Raw genomic sequence first — 25,562 nt, 5'->3', positions numbered from 1 at the left:
TCCTCCTATTGTAGTCTTCTGTAATTGAATCTTATGTTGTTATATTAGTATGGCCCCAGGTGGTTATGCAATGGCTGAGGTGGGGGGGGAGGGGAGGGAGGGAAGATAAAGGAATTACAATAGAGCTGTGGTAATGTAAGAACCAGGCAATGTCTTCTATGCCTCAAGGTGTTAACGTTAATCTCTGATAAATTATTAACTTATTAAGGAGCTGAGAAAGGAGCGAACTACTTTTCACACAAAGTGCTCAGGTTGTCTTCAGTGCCTGTTCCCCAACAAGTAATTCCCCTTCCTTCCCCCACCCCTCTCTTGCTTCTCTCCTATTGTTCACATTCAAGATAATAAGAGCAATACACCAGAGAACTCAGATTACAGCCCAAAGGCTGGCATGCTGGGGATTCAGGAAGGAGTCTGAAGGAAGGGGAGAAAACATTTTCCCTTCTTTGAAAAAATAAAAACCTGTTTCTGATTCGTTCCTATGGTTGCCAACTGCACACTGGTCTGTATAATTGTTGTTGTTTAGTTGTTTAGTCATGTCCAACTCTTCGTGACCCCATGGACCAGAGCACGCCAGGCACTCCTGTCCTCCACTGCCCCCCGCAGTTTGGTCAAACTCATGCTGGTAGCTTCGAGAACACTGTCCAACCATCTCATCCTCTGTCGTCCCCTTCTCCTTGTGCCCTCCATCTTTCCCAACATCAGGGTCTTTTCCAGGGAGTCTTCTCTTCTCATGAGGTGGCCAAAGTATTGGAGCCTCAGCTTCAGGATCTGTCCTTCCAGTGAGCACTCAGGGCTCATTTCCTTAAGAATAGAGAGGTTTGATCTTCTTGCAGTCCATGGGACTCTCAAGAGTCTCCTCCAGCACCATAATTCAAAAGCATCAATTCTTCGGCGATCAGCCTTCTTTATGGTCCAGCTCTCACTTCCATACATCACTACTGGGAAAACCATAGCTTTAACTATACGGACCTTTGTTGGCAAGGTGATGTCTCTACTTTTTAAGATGCTGGGTCTGTATAATACGTAGATCAAAAGATGTGCTCCTTGTTGAGAGGAGAAGCAATCTTCAGAAACTCTAGGCTGCAGTCCTGGCAGGTGTCCATGCTAGCAGAGGAACTCACACAGGCCGAATTCCTTATGGAATTCCTTTGGATTTGATGCCGCTTTCCCAACATACAAGTATCAAGCTGAGCTCTAAGGGACTCACCCCCACAATCCAAAACGAGTGAGATCATATGGCTCAAAGGGAAGAGGAGAGTGTAATGAAGAGCCTCAAGGATGGACAGAGTGAGGCAACTGCTGGGGGGGAGGCAAGTGTCATGCTAAGGATCATTAGGAAAATAAAACTGCTGACATCATAATGCCATGATGGTATAACTGCATTTGCAATGCGGCGTACAGCTCTGGTCACTTCACCTCATAAAGGAAAATGTTCAGAAAAGGGGTGCATCTACACACAGGGGGGCAACCACTATAAATACAGTAAGTCATAAATTGAAATTGTTATAACCAGTGCTTTATTTTGGGGGGACGCAGGGGGACGCATACCCCTAAGCATTTTGTGAATCTTTGTACTTTTGTTCATTTACTGTATTTATTTCCCCCGATTTGAACCATAAAATGGTGATTTTCTTAAGTCAAAATGAGAGTACCCCTAAACACTTTTAAAGAAATAAAAGCACTGGTTATAACAAAAGGGGGGGGAACGCTATGGAAAATCACAAGGAATTCTTTTCCTCTCCATTGCCATCTAGTGTTGCATGTTTATAACACATTCAAAACACTTTTTTGACTAATGTAGCTGAGTCCCAGGGCAACCAGAATGGTCAATGGGTGGGGTGACTTTTTAGTTGGGTGACTTTTTACGTTGGAGAGTTTTTAGTTTGGAGAAAAGGTGAGCAACCTGGTAGGTTTCTTATAAAAATTGTGCATGGCATGGAGAAAGTGGATAGAGAAAATTTTTCCTTCCTCTTTCCTAACACTAGAAATCATGGACATCCAACGAAGCTGAATGATGGAAGACTCAAGGCAGATAAAATACTTATTCACACAGTGTGTATTTAAACTATGGAACTCACTTCCCCATGAGGAAGTGATGGCCACCAACTTGGGTGGCTTTAAAAGAGGATTAGACAAATCCATGGATGGTAAGGCTATCAATTGGCTACTAGCCGTGATAACTATGCTCTGCCTCCATTGTCGAAGGCAGTATATATCTGAATACCAATTGCTGAGAATCACAATTGGGGAGGGTGCTGCTGCACTCAGGTCAGTCCTGCTTGTGGGCTTCTTCCCATGGGCCTCTGGCTGACCACTGTAAGGACAGGATGATGGAATCAATAGGGCTCTTATTATGACGGTCTCATACCTTTCAGGATTTGTGTGTGCTTAGCTGCCTAGGGGCCCCTGGTGACAAGCTGCGCAAAACCAAGTGGAATGCATTGGCAAGCAGCTGCTGTTGTGTGAAAAGTAAATACAAATGAAAAAGGGGGGTGGACAGCAAGGGGGTGAGGCAAAAGGAAGAGCTGGCTTCTAATCCTGCTCTTCCTGCAGCAATACTTTTTGAGAAAAATGACCTGCACCTCAGAGCTTACTCGGTTTCTTCTGGAGGGAGAATGGCAGCTAGTGCATCTTTATCACACTCTCCTTTCATGCTTCACTGGGCTTTCTTCCCTTGTGCGGCAAAAGCAATCCAGTCCGAGATGCCAGCCTGTCTAAGAAGGAATCAGGAGACTGGGGCTGTTTTTCTTTCAGCAGCTCCTCAGTTATTTCCCTCTCCTTGTCCTGTCTGCGCCGAGACGTCCAACAACCGTGCCTTTTGGAAGCTGAAAGGTCACGACTGTTTTTTCAGCGTGTGTGGATAGATTTATCAGGCTTATCATCTGTTGTAGTTTAGAAAAAGGCTCCCTTCTCTCACTTCTCAGATCTCTTCTGTTCTCTCAGCAGGTTTCAGCTCCAAAGGAAAATCCAGGATCTGCAAGGAAACTTTTCAAAGCTGAATAACTTGCTTCTGATGAGTAAAATTCATGATAGCGGAAATGAGCTTTGCCAAACATTGGACGCTAAGCCTATGTATATCCTTCTCCTCTGCCCCCCGCCCCCCCCCCCCAATGTACTCTGGGATTCGTCTGACTTTTTTTGAAAGAATATCTGCTATAATCAAAGGTCGACATGCAGCCTAAGATGAAAGGGATAGGAAACATTTCCTACAAGCACTAACCCTTAGGGAACCCGTGGGCAACAAACAAAGGGCAGTTGCCAGTGAGGCCATCATTTTGGGAGTTGGAGGCTGCTATCTTCCCTCCCCAGGATGTTATAGAACAGTGCAATGACTGGAGCATTCTGGGAAAATAAAATGGCAGCCACCAAGTGGCATCCACCAAGCAGACTTCTGCTACTGCCACAGGTGGTGGCAAAGCAGGAAGAGGCATGAATGTAGAAACAGAAACAAAAACAAAAGTGTTTTTAACCAAATAGGGAAAAAATTTGCATGAGCAGCCACAGAGGGCATGGTGCTCACCATGGTGCTCACCTACTGGCTCCATCAGATGAACCAGGAAAATATGATGTTGTACGTTTTTTTGGGGGGGGGGCTAAACCCAAGAAATTAATGAATGTCAGAATCTAGCTAATATTTGGAATATTACAGGCAATAAGCAGTTGGTATCACGTCAAAACTTTTCAAAGCTGAGGTCTGTGCAAAGCAGAGGTTACCAACGTGATGGGGAGGGGTGTGAGGTGGCAGGAAGGAGGCAAAGGGTTTTCTGGGAAGAAAGGAAGCAGGTGGAAATCTGTATGGCAAGGTGGCAGGCAGAATCATCTTGGAAGGCTGGGAGCGTTGTACAGGGATGTCATACAAGATGCCTCGGACTGTAATGCTGTGCCACTGCAGGGAACAAGCCCCGCTTGGGATGTAATGCTGTGAACTCTCTCCCTCTCCATGGAAGACGTATACAGTAAACCATTAAACTTAAAATGTTACAGCCTCTGCAGTGTCTGGACTCCCGAAGGAAACACGACCCTGGGTGAGTGCCTGGAACCCCTGGAAACTTGCTTCCACTCAGCAGGGATGTAACAATGTGAACATATGAAGTTGCTTTATCCTGTGCCAAACCATTAGTGCATCTAGCCTAGCCACAATAGCTGCCTATGGTCTCAGGCCAACGCCTCTCTAATCCCTGAGATCCTATAACTAGAAGTGCAAACATTGGATGTTAGGACCTCATATACACTTTACCACTGAGCTAGGGCTTCTCCCCTGCTTTCGGTCACACCAGAACTTGTCTGAAGTCTGGTGTTACCTATTGTCACGGCTCCAGCCTCATTTCTTCGGTGCAGTACATGCGCTAGCCTGGAAACTTACAAGCTGGGTCATATGGATGACTTTCTTGTACTACTGCAGCAGAACTCCAGCCATGTGGGTTGCACGGTTGCACTAATGAATGTTTACTGCCCACAGTGTATATGGGCGAGGAGTGGAGGATCAGCATGGGACAGACTTGCAAGCGCATATGGTCTGTGGGGGACAGGTGTCTTCTGGATATATATCCAGCCTTGTTTACAACAGCCATCTGGACATGGCGATAACTGTGAGTACAAACCAGGATTGGATGAGGCGTTTTTACTAGACTTGGAGGAACTTTAAAGAAGCCCTCATATTACCTCCCTTGCTGGATACAAATTAAGCAAGTCGGCCTGAGTGATCAAACAGCAGCTGAGTGTCTATAAGCAAAATCCCATGCTGCAACTTCAAATGACAAATGGCGTGAGGATCTGCACCCATGAATTTTGTATGTTTCTGATGCGGAACCATAAATCATCCAGCATCTGTGCAAAGAGTTGCGAGCAGTAAATGGATTAGCTGAAAGTGAGAATCCGAGCATTGCACTGGAGTTCTGTGCTCAGAGAAAAGTGTTAAGTTCTGACACACTTCTATGCTTCTGATTTTCAGGTGCCTTTAGTGCTACACCTCTAAACCATGTACTTCTTTGTTGATTTTAAAAACAGAAGAAAAGTCCTGTCGGATCAGACCAGTGGTCCATCTAGTCTAGCATCCTATTCTCACAGTAGCCAGCCAGGTCCCTGTGGGAACCCTGCAAGCAGGACCTGAGCACAAACACACTGAGCACATCAAAGGGCAGGGATATGTACAACAATATACTAAGTTGAATGGAAATGCTGTAGGGGGAAACAACCTCGCTCTGTTTTAAGCTGATAATGTGTACACAGCTTCAGCGTTATTGAATGTCCAAGCGCTCTAGTTAGCATGCAATACATGTGCACATTAACACATAGCTATGATTGTCGCTATCCACTTTATGAACAACAACTCTGACAATGATTCGCTGTGTGTCCTTGCCTCAAAGAATCCTCCAACGTTTATCTTTTTATTACATCATTATAGGAATGAACAGCATGTTTTCTCAATAATTGACTGAAATCCCGTAAAACTCCGACTGAATGATTGACTGAAGTCACTGTGATTATTGGTTCTTCCATACATCTTGGCTTGAATTTACTGGGTCATTTGTGACCCCCAAATTGTCCTCTGTCAAGGCATTGCAATCACCACAGCCTTGGTTGTAACCTATTTCCAAGCCCTGGGGAAGAGGGATGCTGTAAGAGCTGTTTACTAGAAAAACAACAACAACACATGAGCATAATAAATAAATGTAGGCGTAGATTTTTGTAAATGTCTGATATGAACTTATGAAGGCTTATGCATGGTTTGCATGTTGTTATAAAACCAGGTTTCAAAGTAAAATGAACGTTCAGCAAAGTAGAATGCTTACATAATTTTCTGATCGTCTGAGGTTCCATCTGCACTGATTTGGTGCTATTTTTCATACCTCTCTGTCACTTGAATAGCCACTGCCAACACAATTGCTGTTGGGTGTCCCACCACCGCCAACTCACTGTCAGTTGTGATTAGAAAAGTTCAGACAATCACATTCATCAAAATATAGTGTTGTCACTGTATGTGCTATTGGCCAGTGATGTTTGGCACAGTGTAGGGACATCATCGTGCAATGGCAGCATGTTATGTCTTCTGAAGACTGCTGACAAAAGTTCTGAGCCAGAAGAACAAAGGATTGTTCAGCGGATCAACAGAAGTTTTGGTGAATCAAGAGACATTTTGGCAAATAGCAAAATAAAAAATAAAATTTAAAAAAATGACCAACTAAGAGGAGTTTCAATACTATTCTAATTAAATGTGAAATTAAATGTTGTGAGGATGAAATGGGGAGGTGAACTATGTATGCCACCTTTTGCTCCTTGGAGTAAAGGTGGGATATAAATGCAATGCAGTTCCCTCATGAGAGACTTGTCAGGGAGGCATGTGCCAGTGGTGGGTGGGTGAGTGACAAAATGTGGGTCTATTACCCTCGTTTGGTAGGCTACATTTCACACCCCACCTAGGAAAGCAAGAGGCGTGGTCACGTTTCAAGGGCATATTCCAGCTAGGCACACTCAAGAAGTGCATGGAGCAAAGCTAGTGAGGAGTAAGGGCCTGGGAGAATCCTCAGGGCCAAAGAGAAACTCCTGGAGAGGCACATTCAGCCCCACGGTATGAAGTTTCCGATCCCTGTTTTAAAGCCCAATATGACTTGGGACCAGCTTAGCAGAAAGAATGGCTACTCCTAGTGACCCCACCCAGTTATGGAATTGCCTTCCCAGGGCAATTTGCTTGGAACTTTCCTTCTGGACTTTTTGGCACCAAAACATTGTCTTGGTACCAAAAAGTCCAGAAGGATAGTTAACCACACTGAAGACTGATCATAATCTATTTTTAATCCTGCCCCAGTCCTAAATAAAAAATGGAGGATCCATCACAGGTCACATTACCTGGAGTCGTGGAAGACTGCAAGTTCCCAACAGAATTGTATTTGTTCTTGTTTCCGAGGAAATAGATCCATATGTGAATTCCTTGTGACCTAGTCTGAATAGGTAGCTGTTATTTTCTATGAACAGACCAGAATTCCCTTTCAGTTCCATAATAGCAAATTGGCTGTTGCCAAGGGAACGTGCTGGTGGAAGGTCAGGGTTTTCTGGTCATTCTTTATGCTTAAGCTTGTTCAGGGACTTCTCAGGGAAAATAAAATGGTGGCATTCCACCTCAAAAGAACAAAATTAGTAGCAGCTTGTGAGGACAATGACTGAGAGGCAAGGTAAGCACTTCACAGTGAAAAGGAGGAGATTGAGCTGGGATATGAGAAGGCACTATAAATATATCAAAGGGAAAAGTAGCGGAGGCAGCTTTTCAGTACAAAGAAGACAATGGGCACAAACAGTAATGGTTTACAAACTGGTCATAATAATAAATTTGGGGTGGGATTTGAAACAAGATAAAGACTTTGAGCTATGACTATAAGATGGGGGTGTTATCATACCATAAACCTCTCTGGGAGCCTGGAATTTAAAAATGTTCCTGGAGCTGTTGGGAGGGAAGGAAGGAAGGAAGGAAGGAAGGAAGGAAGGAAGGAAGGAAGAACCCATAGTGCTTTAAACTGGATTAATTTATGAAGAACATTTGAACACCTACAAGGATCAATAATGCTTTGCTTTAAGAGTTAAGGTGTTTACAAATTCACTTGTGCGCCTCAAAAAAATGGGGATTGTGAGTTTTTCACCATATAAGAAGTGAACACATTCCACATACATTCATTGTGCTCACTTACAGCTCAGCCTCCATGTTTTAGTCCCAGCCACAAGTAAGAGTGGGGAAGGAATTCAAAGTAGCCCTAAGTTGATCATTCCATAGGGCAAATGTTTCAGCTTGCCACCTGGAGCAATCTCCCCTCTCCTTCCCCCACACACTGTTCTGGAGGTTCTCCTAAATCCCCCAAGCTAGTTTCAGGGGTGTGGGGACTAGGAGGAGATAACACCATTGCACTAGCAGGAGCTCTTGTGCTGCTTTCCACTAGCAGGACTCATTAGTTGAATCCCACCCTCAGTTATTAACACAAAAATGCATAACATAGCCAATGAAATGAGTAGTGCAATGCAGTGGTGATGTCAGGGACCGTGCTGAGGAGGGCTGTACTGAGGAGGAATGGTGGGGGCCACCGCCTCCCCTTGCTCCTCTTCCTGAATCTTCCTAGGAGCAGAAGGACAATATAGATTTGGAACAGTGGTTTGCAGAGGGGCATAGTTCAGAAGGCAGAAGCTGGGAAATACTGGGTGTGGAACAGCTAGGAGAAGAAACACTGGAAGAGAGAGGGTTAACAGATTCACAGTCTCTGGACAGCATTCCTCTGCCCAGTCCAATGTCAAGAAGAGCTCAAAAAGCCACAGAACAGAAAGCACAGCAGGTACAAACTCAGATTACAAGATGTAGGTGTGATGTAGATTAATAGGGACAGAGGGGGTGTAAGCCTTAATTGGGAGCACCACCATTCTGGGTTGACGCTTTCTTTTGTCCTTTGCTGTGTTTATAAAAAAAACCTAACTGGTAAGAATTCTTTTGATTTGATCTGCTCATTTTTTGCCACGGAGGAGGAAGCAGATTTCTCGAAGTCTGACAGGTAGACCTTGGTGTCTCAAATTTCAGTGGTGCCTTGTGTGATGCCAAAATCCAGTGCACCCCCACCCACCCACCACCTCTTGCCTTCCATTAGAGGCCTGCTGCAGTGCCCCAGAAGCTCCTCACCTGGTGCTACCAAACCAGTCGTGCTCCTCTAGATCTCCCTTTGTGCAGTGTCACAACAGTTGAAGGGAAATGGTCTCCATAACAAGGAACATGCTCCCAACTTGCTGGTGCTTCAAAATTTAAACGTTGGCAAATAATACCTTCTTAGGCTATATCTACCCAGATAGCCCAAGTGAACATCTAGTTTGATGAGCTTAACCAGCTATTTGATGTCACTCTGACCCCACACAAATGCAAGGGAACCATTTTTTTCCCTGGGCAACCAGCCAGCCAACCAACCCTCCAGCAGCAGAGAATCTAATTACTGGAGCTCCAGGCTGATCCTGCTCTCTCTGTCTCTCTCTTTGATGAGCTGCTGTGCAGCAAAAGACCTTTCTGACCTGCCCAAAACTTTGTGTTGTTCTTACAGGCTCCTTCTTGAAGTTAAAAATGAAGCCTGATCCTGTTAATGTCTTTTGCTGCAGAGAGGGATGCTTTTTGGAGAAGAGTATGAAGATGAATCTATGGTAAATAAACCATCTTTCCAAGCAACAGAGGTTTAAAAATCTCCCTCTGTGAATGGTGGACCAATATCAGCCATCCCTCAATATTATTTGGTGATGAGTGCTGGGGTGAAAGACAACTGCACTGGATTCTATTAGAGTGATGCAATTTGTGCTGTTTGTATGTCTCCCACAGCTGTTGTTGCATTATTGTTTGAACCATTCATTTTTATGTTCACAAACTGCAGAAGGCATGGAGATTTATGCCTCTTTTTTTCCATTTTTGGGAAAAGCTTACTTTCTGGAGAATGTGGGAATCTACACACATGCTCATCCTTGAAAGCTGTATATTTTAGTCTCACACAGCAACTACCAGGAAAGCCCTGGATCTCCCTCATGTTAGAATGAGACCTCCTTTCCTGAACAGGAAGAAACTAGGGATGAACAAACAGTTCACTGGTCACCCCAAAAACCATATCTGCAAAGGCCATTCCCTCTCGTATCAGGCAAGTGGGTGATGGAATTGCTATCCAGCTCAGTATTTTCTATACCAACTAATAACATCTCTCCAAGTTTTTAGACAGGAGTCTTTCCCAGCCTGGTCTGAAGGCACCAGGGACTGAACCTTCTGCATGCAAAGCACCTGCTCTGTAACTAAGGTATGGTTTTTCCTCTAAAAGGGGCAAAATCAGGTCGTGAATGGAGCCAAGCTTTACTTTCATCCGAAAACCAGGCATATGATCCTGGCTTCAACATGAACAAAAAATTAGGGAGTGCTTATTTTGCATCGCCTTTTCTAGGTTTCCTCAACTCCCTAATCTCCCAGACCTGTCAGTTTAGTTGCACTATTTCCAACCACCATATACTGATTAGGCTAGTTCCCCCTCTCCTGTCCCCTATGGCTATCTGTTTCATTAACAGCAAGGAGATGATAATGGGGAAGGACGATCAAAGCTGATGATATTAATGTGAGGGATTAACAGTATTTATATTCCTGAGCAGTGCACTCAGTGTGGAGAGCAGGCTGCTGCAAATCAGCCTTCTCCAGCAGAGAGTGACTGCAGTGCTGATTGCCTCTGCTATTGCCTGAAGAGCTTCTTGCTAATCAACCATCACCTCTAATCCAACAGGACTATGGGACACCCCAGCCGAAACCGTGTGGATGTGCAGATCTATAAAATGATGCAACCAGAAGATCATTGCCAAGGCTGCTCTGTCTCCATGCAGCCTAGGTGTTATCTCTCTCTTAACATAGGTTGCAAAACAAATAGCAGCTTCCAAAAGAAATCTGATCCTTCTGAGCCATGTCCAAACAGGGACATAAAAAGCTGTCTTGTAGTAATCTCTTTGAGGTTTCTGGCAGTTCCACCTAGAGACACCAGGAAATGAACCTGGGCCCTTTTCATTACAAAACATGCACCCCATGTAAACCTTAAGTAGGCGCTGGGAAGCTATAGCCCTCTAGATGTTGAAGAATAATCTTTGACCATTAGCCATGCTAGCTGATGTGAGTTGGAGTCCAACAAGCAACCATGAATGACCGGGGGCCCAAATGTCAGCACCGTCTCCTGTGTCAGACTCCTCATTCATTACAATCAGCAGGTGAAGCTCTCTTGGTGGTCCGTGCTCTGAATAAGGTGTGTAATGCAGAGGCCCATTGAAGAGCCTATTTGGTAGTGGCTCTGTGGCTGTGGAATAATCTCCCCACTGATGTGCATCTTGCCTCTGCTGTGCATTCATTTCAGCAACAACTGAAGGCTTTTGTCAGGCTTTTCTCAAAAGTGAAGAGGTGGAGAAAATGCAAGTGCATGGGCCTCTAATGTGGTTTGAGAGTTTGATGACACAACCTATAAGGGAATGGTATACAGTGGTGCCCCGCAAGACGAATGCCTCGCAAGACGAAAAACCCGCTAGACGAAAGGGTTTTCCATTTTTCGATGCGCTTCGCAAAACGAATTTCCCTATGGGCTTGCTTTGCAAAATGAAAAAGTCTTGCGAGTCTTGCGATTTTTTTCGCTTCCCCCCCTTTTTCTAAGCCGCTAAGCCGCTAAGCCTTTAATAGCCGCTAAACCGCTAATAGCGCTAATCCGCTAAGCCGCTAATAGGGTTGCTTCGCAAGACGAAAAAACCGCTAGATGAAGAGACTCGCGGAACGGATTAATTTCGTCTTGCGAGGCACCACTGTATTTAATAAATAGAGAACTTGATGGTAATATGGAGGGCTCCCCAGAAGGGTTGAGGAAGGGTTGAGCCATGGACTTTGGTCACAACATAAGGGAACAAGATTGGAAGTATCTCTGCACAGCCAAGCCAATGAAATCCATCTCAGTGTGTGTTAGGGAAAATTCTATTAAGGTAATAGCTAGGTGGTATAGAACACAAATACAATAGTTCCACATAACTTCTGAAACAGAGCCAATGCATTAGAGAGGTTGCATTCATAGTGGGGCATATCACCACCTATGGTGGAGCTGCCCAACAATACAAATTTGGGGTGGGAAACACTAATACTATATGGGAAGAAATTTTTTTACCCTACAGCTGTGTTAACTTTCGCTCGTTGTGTTAACTTTTCGCTCTAATAAGACTGTTAAGACAATAGATCTTTTAATATTTTTACTTGTTGTATCAAGAATATCCATTTCCCAAATATGGCAGATTCTACAATTCTATGAACTCTTTGTAATGACAACCCACTAGGAAAGCCCAGGGCATAAAACATTGATTATGGGAGGAAGTGTAACTTAACAGTAAGTCATGATAGACAGTGCTGGCCAAGATAGACCATCGTGGTACAGAGGGCAAACTAACTAACAGATTGTAGGAGAGCGGTGAGAAACCTTGAGCCCTCTATATATTGTTGGACTCCAGTTCCCATCAGACCCAGCCAGCATGGCTGATTGCCAAGGATGAAGAGAGTTGTAGTCCAAGAACATCTGGAGGGCCACAACTTCCCCCATCCCTACTGTAAGGAAACAAAATCAGCTTTTCCCTTCCATCTATCAAAGTACATGAAGGTCTCTTCAGAGTAGATAATACAAGGATCAATAACTAGACAAAAATGCAATCTGCAGCTAGAACGTTTTAATAATAATACTGTGGGGAAAACTTTACAAAGCAAAACAAAAATCAATAACTCCTGATGAATAGTTGCATTAATAAAAAGTTTCTGTAGAGTTCTTTTGACATCTTAAAAGTTTGTGCTGCAGGGATTGCCAACATCCTGCTCAAGGGGAGTGCTGAGAGACTTGCTAAGACTTCTTCTTATGAAAATTCTGACAACATCAAGTCATATTATTTTCTTTATTTACATGTAATTTAGGACCATTTTCTGTGGATATAAAATTATCTATGACCATTTTTCACTTTCACAGTTCATCCAATGTCTTCCTTCTCTGCAATATGATGTCATGAGTGTGTAGCTATTGACTGCATCTTAACTCTGTAGACAGAAGAAAATGTCCCAAGTGCATTTTTCATAACTAGCAAAGGAAATCAGTGTGTGAAACTTCTTTTCTCTATAACTGCATCTTACTCGAGTGGGGGGGCGGTGTTTCATCTGTTGGTGGTTTCTTCCCCCACCCACCCTGGACCTGGACCTGTTAAAAGGCAAATCGGCCTTTGGGATCCATTGAACAAAAAAGGGGGACTATATGTTCTAAACAAACAAGGGCCTACACAGACAAAATGCTGACAACCAAAGTTTCTACCAGGAGCAAAGGCAGGAGAGATTCCAGCCATAACACGAGCAACCTTTTTTACCAGGAACAAGGACTGAAATTTCACTCCTCAGTGTGGGTTGAATCGCCTTACTGTGGCTGGAAATTGTGGGTGGCATGCCAAGCTTCTGCTCTGCTTTGATGCTTGATTGTCTGGAAATGTGTTAATTGTTAACATGGATTAAGAAGGAAAGTTTTACATGGATTTGTATAGGACTGAAATATACATGAGCCTAGGAGAGGCTCATATTACTCACCAAAATTAATTCATTAATTGATTAAATGTAACTTGGCATCTTTTAGCAGCAGGAAATGCACTTATTAGCAATTATTATCTTAAAAAAGAAATAACAATTATTGTTACCATTATTGTAATTAAAACAAAGCAATGGATTAAGAGCCACATCATAATTTTTAATGTGAACTCAGCACACTGGGGAGGAAAATGTGTTTACAGCTAAAAAAAATAAAAAATAAAAATGGTCCCCATATTGCTAATCAAGATTACTGGAGGGACTCCCAGCTTTTCACATTACCACAGTGTGATATGACAGCATATAATGGATTACTCAACTGCCCGAAGCCACTGTAGGAATAAATCCCTTTTAATATTCATGCATGGTCTTTGAGAAAATAGATGTAAGCGGTTAATACTTTTCTGCAGACAAAACACTGTAGTTTATCAAAACAAAATGTGTGCTTAGAGGGGTGGGGGAAATCCCAGCATTCCTACAATTGCTTTATTTACAGAACACAAGAAATACGGGCCCCAAGAGAAAAAGTGTGAAAGGGTGGCCACAAATTGAAGAGATGGGGGCTGTAAGAAGGGAGGTGTGGGATGTTGGGCAAGATAATGGTTTGATTGTGAATCTGTGTTGGTAAAAACCACAAGTTGTGTACACAGCATGCATTTAAAGCCCATAACTTCTCCACAAGCATTCTGGGAACTGTAGTTTGAGAAGAGCATTAAGAATTGTAGCTCTGTGAGGGGTAAACTACAGTTCCTTTTGGGGGGAGGTTTACACTAGGATTCTTTGGTGGCAGTCACGTGTTTTAAATAGGCTTTCAGTTATATGGGGTGTTTACAGCCACAGTACCAACATTATCACACACAGAAAACAATGCTTGTTCGGAATGTGTGGCCTTGTTCACAGCAAAGAATTAAATAGTGGTAACTCTACTTTCGAACGCGATCCATTTCGGGGTGCTGGTCACACTCCAAAAAGTCTGTAAGTAGAGTGCCACTACTACGTGTGTGCGTTAGAGTACTTCTGCGCATGCACGAAGCGCGCAGATCACTTCTACGCGTGCACGTGGGGCGAACCCAGAAGTAAACACTTCTGGGCTTGCCACGCTCATAACCTGAAAAGCCGCAGCGTGAAGCAAACATAACACACTTAAGGGGTAGTGTACTAGTGTTTAATCTGTGTTAGACTGAATCTCTCCGCTTATGTGAATCAGTGGGACTTATTTCTAAGTAGGCCCCAAAATGGGCTAGCCTGGTTTTGAGCCTACAACTGTTAGGTACAGGTTTCTGAATTGGCTTCTATTGTTCTTTTATGCCCTGTGCAAGAGTTAATACAAGTACAGAGCTAATCTCTCTCTATCAGGGTACTCCTGTTTCCATCTAGCTAACTAAACAACATAATGACACTGTCCACACAACTTCCATATTAATCCGAACCCTTCACTCCTTCTGTCCCCTCCACTCTCAGTCATTTTCAAATCATAATATCTTTGGGGGAAAGAAGTTCCTTTTTTCCAACAAAAAAGACTTAGTAAAACACCATATATATTGAAGTTGCAGTATAAACAATATTAATATCCCAGACGTGTGAAAAGTGCACCTCCTCATCTGCTCTTTGTTGCTTCTCAGAATGTGTGAAGTGGCCATCTAAATAATGAGCGCACATGCACTGAAGTCACTGGTTTTCACAGCTACTGCTTCCCATAGGTCTAAAGCTGCCAAACATTACTTAGGAGATGGGCCTAAAATAGAATACTTATCAGCATTAACCAATTAGTCTTTATTGAAACTATGAGCAGGCTGGCTCACAGCAGGGATCAATGCAAAGTACACACAAATCCAATAAAGGGTTTCTACCATGTCCTATTATACTTATTAGCTTTGCTCAGCTGCCAGTTTTACACATGCGCCTTGGTATTCATTGCATCACTGTCAGGAAAGGCTATCCTGCACCCATGATACATGTCCTTGAGTGTCTCTGTTGCACATTGTTTTGGAGCAATAATCTCATCTGAGAGCAGCCTCTTTATTTGGCTAGTAGGCTTTGAGCAGGCATATCTGCTGGTGCCAAGAGAAGAGGACCAGGTTGCCTGTATTTGGATGTTAGATATTTAAATTCCAGACTAATCCATGTGTTGATTTTGTTCCTACATGCATAAAGAGCAAAGGCTAATCAAAGGGTGTTCACACAAACCCGTTCAAATATTCAGTGAATGTGTGGTGGGGGCAATGTACCTGCTAACTGTTCCCCAGTGGTGTTATTGAGAAAGGAGCCATATACACATACAGCCGCGCATATGCAAGATTCCTCCAGAAAATCAGGAACACTAGGAAATCAGGGTTCCCAATGGAGTAGAAGACCCTTATACACATGTGTTGTTGGATGTGTTTAAGTCCCCCTTCTCACTAGTGCATTATATATGGCCACTGCTACCCCCTCATGCAATTATTGAATGTGTACCATCAACCCAATTTTTATACCTATTGTTTTGCTATCCAGAAAGCATGATAGTGGACACCACAAAATAGCGGCATGCCACCTGTTATCATAGTGAAGTAAGGCAATTTTGGACTTACTGGTTTCAACCTCTCCCCACTTTAAATGAGAATGTATATTATTTCACTTTCTTCAAAATGCGGTAAACAAAACCTGCTGCATTTGTGCATCTTCCTGGTCAAGCTGTTGAATGGGGGGCCCTGGAGCTCTGCCCACAAAGCTCTGCCCTCAACACGCTACTAGGTGGTCCTATGAATTTCAGAAAAACAACTCACACTGAGACAATGCTGAGAAATTTTTAATAGGGCATTTCAGGACCAGGACCAGAAGCAGTTTATGAAAAGATGCAATGTTTCATGTGCACCATTAAAGGCAAGGTGGAGACATGCATACCAACGCATGCCTTGTCCATGATGGTCTTTAGTAAAAGATGCAGCAGCCACATCCTCGTCTGTTTTCTGCTGCATCGGCACATTAAGCAGAGTTGCACCGGTACTACACAGCTCAAGACAAAGGGTTGCACAGCGCTTACAAGAGGAGCAAGGAAAGGGACATTAGGGGGCTCAGCAAGGCGATCACCGGAGGGCAAGCAAAACAAGGCTGTAGGCAGGCTGTGTGGTGTTGCCCACTGATGGCTAGTCTATTTATGATGGCTGCGCTCCTTTTTCTTCATGCTTCCTCTTTTATAGCTGGTCTATTAAACCAATGGGGGGGGGCTTGTGTCTGTTTTTCTCCCCCTTTGCGTGGAAAACCAAGGCACAGACAATCCATATTCTTTTGTACGAGGCATTGAACTATAACAACAGCACGAGAACAAAGGGAAGAGAAACGTGGAATACAGTGTACTATGACATGCAGTACCCACTTTCTTTCCGCTTCCATCTGTCAGACCAAATAATCTCTCTCGGAGAGCTGGGATGCCTCAGTCAGCAGAGTGCTAGACTAGGACCAGTAAGACACACATTCAAATCCTCAGTAAGCCATGAAACTCACTGGGTGGCCTTAGGCCTATCACTATCAGTCAGCCTCACCTATCTCACAAAGTTGTTGAGAAGGTAAAATGGGGAGGTGCAGCCTTGAGCTCCTTGAAGAAAAGACTTGGCATATATGTAATAAATAAAATTGCACTGTTTTACTTACTATGCATTTGGTGTTTTGATTTGTTGGATTTGCCATTGTTCTTGTGCTATGATTTGTTTTGATCCCTTCAAGAACTAGTGACTGCCATTTATGGTACAAAGGCAACATGCCAAAAATTTTGATTGATTGATTGATTGATTGATTGATTGATTAAGTTCTCAAAGCTCATAGCCTTTGGTCAACTTCTCTATAAATAGAATATTTCTCCCCCCTTTTTGAGGCCATTTGTCCCACCTAGCAAAGAAGGGGATGTTATTCAGCTGCTTTCAAGGACTAACAAACTTTTAACAAATTTAGGTAGGTTTTTTATTTTTCTATTTTCAGTTTTTCTTTTAAAATCCTTAACTGCTTATTGTAGTGCTGATGCAGCCCCCTGGACATATATCCTGGCCCAAGAAACCCATGGGAACAATGCTATGTGATGGTATAGCATCATTCCCAAGGACATTCTGAGGTAAAAAAACAACACCATGATGGCTCCCTAGTGGATTGAGTGACCAGATGCAAATAAAGAGAGAAAAGGGTGGATTTTGGATACCTAGTTTGGCGCTCAAAGATGTGACTCAAGGACTGATGCTTTTAATCTGTTTTTAAAATTCTTTTTATTTAACTTTCCATAAACAAATAAGTGTGTATACATATGTGTAACAAAACAAAGGAAAATAATAGAAAGAAAAAAGAAAAATAAACTTATCTGAAGGGCAAGACATAAATCTCTATAATAAATACTAATAAAGGATGGGTGTTTTCTTCCTTCAGGAGAAAATATCACTTTAATGGGTTTATTATTATCATCATCCTCATTACTGGTCTTTACAGAAGGAAAGTGAACTGAAAGGAATTGTGGCCTTGCTCTGTCTGACTGGAGTCTCTATGGTTACACCAGGGAAAAGTACAGCCTTCAATTAAGAAAAAAACCGCTTACCAAAACATATACCAAAATATTTGCTTGCTTTAATTTAAACATCACACAACTCACTCAGCTTTCATTTCCAGTGCCAGGGGATACAATCAATTCTGTCAAAAACTGGGTGAGTGGGATCTGCATTTCAAAGTCATTGTGGAGATTTTTTTTTAAAAAAAACTTATTCCCGTCGAAAGCTTCTATCTGTTCCGATGCGTTTATGTTCTCTCCTCGCCGTCGTATCTGAGTGCTTAACATTTACACAGTAACACCCGAGGATATTAAAATTAAAAGTACATTAAAAATTAATTTACTTTTTGCCACTCAACCATAACAAAAGAATAAGGGGGCATTCAATGACAATGAGAGGTGGCAGGCTCATAACCAACAAAAGGAAATGCTTCTGTTGAGAATGGCAGGTTCGGTGGCTTTTCTGAGGGGTGGTGATGAAGAAGACAGGGGTTAAAGTCAAAAATTTGGGGGTCATGAAGTTGAGAGGCTAGGTGACCATGCAAATGGCTAGGCATCAAAATGTGGTATTTGTGCTAAAAGATACTCAGCACAAGCCACAAGGTCACCAGTTGCCACATGGTTATCCCTAGGTTGATGAGAAAATACACATGTGCTGCTCTCATTGTCAGAGATGCATGTGCATCTTGCCTTTCAGAGAAGCTGCAGTACTGCCAATCAGTCCCAACTCAGCCATGAAGGTCACTGTTTGGCCTTCTCTCTCTCTTAGCCTAACCTACCTCATATTGGAGATTGACGTTAAACACAACAATGCACATTGCAAGTTAGCGTATGAAGGGGTGAAGGACCACAGAGATGTATTGCTAGATATACTCAGGTCACACGCCTTCCCCTCAGGAGAGAGGAAGTGAAACCTATCTAGTTCCTTCATCTCTCTGCATCATGGAAGCCATGAGAAGCCATGTGCTTGCTCCCAAGCACAGACTGCATGTTCGAGGCTTCTTTGCTGTCTTTTCTACCCAAGACTATTTTGCCTATATGATCCCTGATGCTGCATGGAACAATGCATAACTGAGACCTTAAATCTGCAAGTAAATCATTTTAAACGTACTTAACAGTATGTGGTCTGCTCATGGCAAGAAGGGTGCAAAGAGGACAGCTGCTGTGTGCAGCTGAACAGGATAAAAATATTTAACAACCTATACTCCTGACACTTCACTGCGCTACTTATTTTTGTGAGTCTAATACTCTGCTACTGAGGCTCTGTGTGCAAGCTCCTCATTTCAATCCAGGTGCCCAGCCAATTTTTTTGTTATTTACCCCACACACATGGGCCACAGGGATTCATATATTTCATTTCCTCCTACACCTCGCAGGGTTGTTGTGGGGATACAATGAGGGAAGAACTATGGTGGCTTCTTTGAGCTCCCTGCAGCAAATAACATAAATAATGTGATTAATAATGTGAACAACAACAACAACAACAACAACAACAACAACAATGCTTAGCAAAGGAGAAAACAGAGGCTGGACTTGGCCTCCCTCCACCAGCCCAATTTAATATGAGCAATTCTCAATTTTCTGAATGGCAACACAGGCATTCAGTTGGAGAGGAGCACAATATAAACCTTTATATAAGTATTCCTCTGTTATTTTTTACAGGTTTTTAAAGCAAAAAGTCCACTGCATTTGTTGTTCCATTGTTCTGATACCAGGATTTGGCTACTCTTTGCGGGTGTGACATCAATAAGCCCATCAGTTTGGTGGTTCAGTTGCATCAAGGGGTAAGGCCCTGCTTTATGACTCACCAGTGAGAGTTGTTAGCTTGGTAGGTATCAGGTACAACACCTTTTCAGTGGTGGCCCTGAACTACTGGAACTCCTCCCCTAGGGAAATATTCATAGCGCCATCATTGTCAGTCTTCAAAAAGACCTTGAAGACTTTCTTTCATCCATTGTTCACTAGGTTAATTTGACTGTGCCACGCTTTAACATTTTTATTGCCATTGCTTTATAAATTAGTGGAGGAGTTGTTGTTGTGTGCTTTAAGCCTTAGTGAACCACCTTGTGAAAGCAGTTCCCCCAGAAAGGCAGGCTAGAAGTTTTTTATTTATTTAAAAAAGACCAACCTGCATGAGGTGAGTGTTATGAACACGCTCTCGAACAAAGTTTTGCCTGAGGATCCCTTCCTAAACCAGCTTGATTTACCTAGTCTCGGGCTGCTCTTGTCCCTTTAAATACACAGTCTAGGTAATCACTCCATTTAAGTTAGGTAGCTGCATGAAAGTGGGACACTTTTGTAGGTCACACACTTTCTTCTAGCTATGAATAGACTCAAAAGAAAATTGGGTGCTGGGGTGGGAAGGTGATTCTCCCTCTGCAACACTGAGGTCTTTTGCTTTCAAAGAGAAGGCAGATGCTTCACCTTTTAATTGTTGCATCGACTCCGCTTTCTTGTTCAATACCCATTCTTACCACTAAGATTGTCTAATCAAAGCCTCTTCCTTCCTCCATCTGGCTCACCTGCCTCCACCATTGATCCAGAATTGGAACAGGGGGAGGGAAAGGAGGGGAGAGAGGACCCTGGGAAAGAGGACACAATTAACGCCTGAGCAGCTTCAATTCGTGGGTGTCTTTCAACATCTTGCACCTCTCTCTGCATCCATTCTTTTTCTCTTCTGTCCCCCCACCCTTTGTGCTCATGGGTTTTCTTTAAGAAAAGCCTTTGTCAGCAACCCAGGGAGAAGATTAAAGCTCCTGTCAGAAGGAAACAGGTTGCTTTTGTGCCCAAGTCCTTATAATCCACTTTATTAAAATGTTCCAAATCTTCCTCCAAGAGAGGAGAGATCACAGGAACATTCTCCCCACTCACCCCTGGCATGCCATCCTTTGAATGGCATCATTACGAGAGGAAGAAAGGAAGAAAGGAAAGGAAGGATGACCTAAAAAGCAGACTGGATGCTGGTGAAATGGGCTATGGAGCCTGGTACTTCAAGGTCACTGGTTCCAATTTAACCTTGCAGCAGCTACCAGAGGAAAACCATTCTTGCTCAAATTGCTGCTTGCTTATACAAATTACTAGGACTCTGCTGGCTGCAAGAGAGCATTCAAGAAAATGCTACCCAGGTTCAAAGCACCTTCTCTTGCCTAACAACTGCCCATAAGCACTTTCCTACCAGTAAGTAGGGGGGAAAGGGAAGGGCACAATAGCGAGAGGATCTGGGCCAAAATTGTTGCTGGTTTGGGGGCGGGGTGTAGAAGCAAGCTTGCATTTCTCCTCCACCAACCCCCATGATAAACCTTGGTATTGTCAGTACATAGCATTGCAGTCTTAATCTTTAGTCCATCTTCCTCTGGTGTTATTTTTGTACTTTTCCACTTTCCTCTGTTCTGCTAATTCCTTCAGGCTAAGCAAAGGAAGTGTGTCCCAACACAATATACACAGTGACAGCAAGAAAACTGGAATCAGAAAAGAAAGAAATCAAATGCTGTAACACCCACATGAATAAGATTTATCTCCCTCACGCACACAAAAAACAAACCCAAAAACCTCACATAAATATAATATTTTTATTTTTAAAAAACAAGTAGTATTAATGTATAAATGTGTGCATACATATGCTCTTTTGCTTATTCACAAATAATGAATGCTGTAATATTTCCAACAATGAAACCCAGTTTATTAGAAAAGATGCAGAGATCAGAAGTAACAACACCTGAAAATAAAAATAGTAATTTAGAATAATACAAATTAGTTGAAAAAATAGCAATGTGTTTAAATTCTATTTTTAAAAAGCTCATCCAATTGGGCTAATTATAACCATCCTTATCAGGACAATTGGCTGCACCATATACATGATAGCATATCAATCATTGCTCTGAAGTAAAGCTATCCTTCAGATTGGATCCTTGACCATGATGGCCACTCTCAGAACAGTGTTTGAAAATAGTATATATTCATGTCTCTAAATCTCCTTTTCTTCTGGCTCAAATGCTTCTTCCTTATGTTATATGACTTATCTTCAAAAGTCTTGATCATCCTTGTAGTTCTTTCCTGCATAAACTCTTTCCAGTTTTCCAGAAGCAATTGCGGGTGGGAGTTATTTAATATTTTTTTCTTTTTTGCTTCCTTGTAATACGATTGTAATAACCCTGACATTTAGGATAGGTGTTGCTAATGATGAACAATTTAAATGTCAATTAATACAGTGAAATATTAGATTCATAAGGATACAAGAACACAAACACTCATGCAAACTGTCAGGGCTCAAGCCCATAGATTGGTGCGCCAAAAGATATAATGAAAGAACATAAGCTGTGTGCCACCATCACCCAACTTGGATCAAAGGAGAGAACTGTGGGAGCAAGCCTTACCAGCCACAGAGGCCTCCTGATGCTAGAGCAGGTTAGGTGAAGGGCCAAAACTCAGTAGTAGAGCTTCTGCTCTGCATGCAAAAGGTCCCAAGTTCTACTCCAAGCATCTCCAGATAGAGCTGGGAATATCTCCTGTCCGAAATCCTGGACAGCCGTTGCCAATTGGTGCAGACAGTACTCAGCTAGGTAGACCAATGGTCTGACATGATATAAGGCAGCATAGTATTATAATTTTTATAGCAGTAAAAACCCTATATTTATACAGGTACCACTTAGAAGATCCATAAAAAAGCAACCGTACCAAAAGGAATTACTGTGAAAATAAAAAATATGGGGGGACACTAATTTTTGTCATTGTTCATGGTGCCATATTACCAAAGTCCACCCCTGGTTCCAGACAACTCCTCTGACAAAGCATCTCAAGAGGGAACCCATAGTCAGAGTTCCTTTGGCTCACTCCATTGCACTGAGTTTGCTTGAATCAAGCCAGATATAAGGGTTTTAACTAAGCAGATAAAAGGGGCAGGCTGCCCACTGTGACCAAATAAGAGAACTATCAAGGGACTGTTCTGTGCTGCTGCTGCTGCTGCTGCTGCTGCTGCTGCTGCTGTTTTTAAAAAAACAGAGATACCCCTTTTGGCCATAACCACCACGCTAATGGGGAAGGAGAGTTCACATAAAAAACAGCCACCAGATAGAGGAACACTGTGATAAAAGGTCTCAGTGGAACATGCTAGCCCTGATGATCTGCCGGCTGGCCGGCAATTTATTTCCTGCGCTGAATGTATTTGCCGGTTTTAATGACAACTGGAGTCATCTCTGCAATTAATTCTACCAAAGGGGAATGAGAGCTGGGTCTGAATTTATTGCCCTGTGCTTTTGTTTATGAGCAGAGAGGCTGGCGACTCGTTCCTTAGGGAGGCCACCTTAATTTTGCTTAGTGGTCAGCAGGTTATTCCCTGGGTTTCTCCTCCTGACATTTGGGTCTGACAGCAATGAAGAAAATATAACCCCCTGTCTATCCTAACAAGTAAAAGCTGAATAATATAGATGGATCAGCACAAGGGAATGTTTCTTTGCCAGTGAAACACTATAGTTAGTAAAAAGTCTTGCACAGTGGCTTTCCCCTCTTCTTCAAGAAGAAGACACAAGGGCACACCATAACAATAAAAGAATAAAAGAATATAAATTCCGCAAAAATAAGTATTTTGCTTATTCATCTCATTCCGTTTTTGATGCTTGGCCAGTTGGACGTTTTATAGCTTGGGTTCCAAGTGTGCTCATAAATAATTGTGGTCCACAGTGCAATGTTTAGGGAAGTTTTTTATGTCTGATGTTTTATAGTATTTTTAATATTTTGTTGGAAGTTGCCCAGAGTGGCTGCAGAAACCCAGCCAGATGGGCTGGGTATAAATAATAATAAAAATAGTATTATTATTATCATCATTATTATTATCATCATCACCATCAGGGTGCTGGCACAAGGAAAACTCTTTTTATCCATACAGTGGATAAAAATCCACTGTATTCCTAATCACTTATTTTTGTGAGAAATAAATAGACTGAAGAGTCATCTTTCACATTTTGATACGTTTGCCTCCTCCCTAACATATAAAATTGTACATATTCAGTATAGCCTGGGCACCTGAAGTTCTAATTCAGAGTGCAAGTTGATCGAGGTTTCCATGGTTTTAGATGCCTATAACTTGGATGTGGCCTATTGTCAAGATGCTGTCAGTGGCTCACGGCTTGTTGCCCAGGAAAGTGTGAAGACAAGGAAAGACAAGGAAAAGTTTCTTACAGTTCTTTTTTATTTCAAATAAAAAAGAGGCTATAGAACCCAGCCTCTTGGATAATGGCGTTGTCCCGAGTGAATCTCCACCCCACCTCCCACCCCGTCTCACCCACTTCCTCATTTGTCATCATCATCACCTCCTCTACGGGTGCTGCTAAGTGCCCTCTGTCTTTTTGCTCTCCTACTTTTAAGGCCCGCCGTGTTCTGGGAGATGGTGGGACAACATGTCAGCCAGCTGTTCTGGCTCTCCCACAATTTCCCAGCTTTTCCCCTCATCTGCCTCTTAGCTGTGACCTCCCACAAACCCCTGATGTAAATCTATACTGTCTTCCTCCTCCTCCCTGGAAGGGTCAGGATGGGGAGGCGGTCTCCACCATTCCTCCTCTGCCCAGGCCCTGACACCTATATGTCATGTGTTTTTGGATTTGCTCTATTAGTGCTGCCCACTAAATGCAAAGGACATTTAACAATAACCACTTGCAAGCCAGACCTGTGCCCTTCTCAACTTGTAATGGAGCAAGTAGGACCACTAGCTTTCACTCTGCATGGTTTTGACAAAACCTGTCACAAGGCCAAAAGCACAGCAATTTCATCCTTCTCTCACTGGGTGGCCATGGGTCCATCTTGTCAGATGAAAGCTGTCAGAGGACAGTACTCTAGTTGAATGCGTTTTGTATTTGAAGGGGTGTCCAGTCCATGAACCATGAAAAGGGAGATCACTGCAAGGGCCTTGAAGCTGCCCATCAACAGTGAGCAGACTGAGCAAGCATACAGTTCCCAAGTGCTGTCTTCCGCCTGATGAAGTGCTGCCCTGGGCAGCTACCTAACATTTCAGAGGGAGCCTACATTATTATGCAGTGAGCTCCAGGCTGTGTAAGGCAACACTTTGTAGGGTATTGGTACCTCTAAAACAAACAAACAAACAAACAAACATTTGTTTATTCAGTGGTATCAGTCAGATGGAGCCTAGGAGTAGGAAAATAATAAAAATAAAATGTGGTGTTGTATCATGCTTATTCACATGCCGTCATTTTCTAGATCAAAAATGTCTTTGCAAGCTTTACGAGCAAGGACCAAGATGTTTGAAGGACACAGTAGACAATGGGACAAGGAAGGTCTTGCCATCAAAAGCACATGACTGCAAGCATCAGCAGAATACAGAAGACATTTTGCACTTTCCTTATTTATCCAAAAAGCTATTTTTGTTCATTAAAACCTAGTTACTACCACCATCTCGCCAATAACCTGGAGTGCTTGCTTGGTTAATTTTAGCAAGCAGAGCTTTGACAAAGTAATTTTACTGTCCTCAGGGATCTGCCAGCTTATACCAGTCTTCACTATTTCAGATGAAATTGAGTTAATTTTCGCTGAAATTGCTTCTTAGCGGACAAACACATTCCCCATCATTGCAAGCTTATGCCTCTGCAGCTCTATTATTCTTTAATTTACACACCCCGGCAGTGAGGGATTAATACCTGAGACATACAAAAGGCTACAATGTGGAAAGGGGGAGGGGGAGGAGGGGAGAGGAGAGTGAGAATGGCACTCTGCAGGGAATTGGTAATGGTGTTTTAGTTCTGTAGTCAAAACATTTAAAGTTTGGCATTAACACCAAGTCAACTCTGGTTGTCCTTTCACTCTGGAAATGCATCACTGAAGTTCTTGAAAAAGGAGAGAAGCGGAGTCTTGCTGCCACTGCTGCCACATCTCTCCACCGCGTGTTCCGCTAGCATGGCTGGGCTCAGAAGACATCCGCCAGGAAAGCATTATTACAGATGGAGCTGA

The 25,562-nt window shown here is 42.9% G+C and overlaps 2 long non-coding RNA genes across 2 annotated transcripts; both read left to right on the top strand.

Moving 5' to 3' along the window:
- Positions 1 to 2,331: 2,331 nt before the first annotated feature.
- LOC308470314 lies at positions 2,332 to 3,039 on the top strand. The gene is made up of 2 exons (XR_013982362.1): positions 2,332 to 2,469; positions 2,947 to 3,039. It is a non-coding gene; the product is annotated as an uncharacterized lncRNA (long non-coding RNA).
- Positions 3,040 to 18,564: 15,525 nt separating this feature from the next.
- On the top strand, positions 18,565 to 25,562 carry LOC308472284. Its single transcript, XR_013983407.1, has 3 exons — positions 18,565 to 18,700; positions 19,272 to 19,393; positions 24,816 to 25,562. It is a non-coding gene; the product is annotated as an uncharacterized lncRNA (long non-coding RNA).

Source organism: Podarcis pityusensis (genome assembly GCF_964106645.2).
Source record: "Podarcis pityusensis genome assembly, chromosome: 2".
Taxonomy (NCBI): domain Eukaryota; kingdom Metazoa; phylum Chordata; class Lepidosauria; order Squamata; family Lacertidae; genus Podarcis; species Podarcis pityusensis.
This window is presented reverse-complemented; position numbering and strand designations above follow the sequence as displayed.